The sequence below is a fragment of the Phoca vitulina genome, unplaced genomic scaffold (assembly GCF_004348235.1).
Source record: "Phoca vitulina isolate PV1807 unplaced genomic scaffold, GSC_HSeal_1.0 scaffold24, whole genome shotgun sequence".
NCBI classification, from domain to species: Eukaryota; Metazoa; Chordata; class Mammalia; order Carnivora; family Phocidae; genus Phoca; species Phoca vitulina.
Window position 1 is genome coordinate 1,310,375 of NW_022589727.1, and position 516 is coordinate 1,310,890.

The window sequence follows — 516 nt, forward strand, 5'->3', positions numbered from 1 at the left end:
TTTTTTTTTAAAAAAGGGATTGATAAGATGTTGGTTGAAAAAGGGAAAAAGAAAAATTCAAAAAAAAAAGAAAAAAGGAAAAAAGAAAAAAAGACAGTTAAAAAAAATAATTAACTTTGAAAGACTAAAGAATCATGGTAAAAAAGCCATGAATTCTATGTGCAGTATTCCCCTAGCGCTGGAGTTCTGCCGTTCTCATTGATCGGTAAACTTGGTCTTGGCTGACTGTTCTCGCTGATCTTCTGGGGGAGGGGCCTGTTGCCGTGGTTCCCAAATGTCTTTGCCGGAGGCAAAATTGCCCCGCCCTTGCCGGTCCGGGCTAAGTAATCTGCTCGGGTTTGCTCTCCGGAGCTTTTGTTCCCTGCAAGCTCTCCGTACAGCTTTGGAGGCGGAGAGTGAAAATGGCGGCCTCCCAGTCTCCGCCCCGGCGGAGCCGAGAACTCGGGGTCCTGCTCCTCAGCGAGCCCCCAGAGAAAAGCAGTCAGTCACTCCCGTCTCCCCGGTCTCCGGCCACAC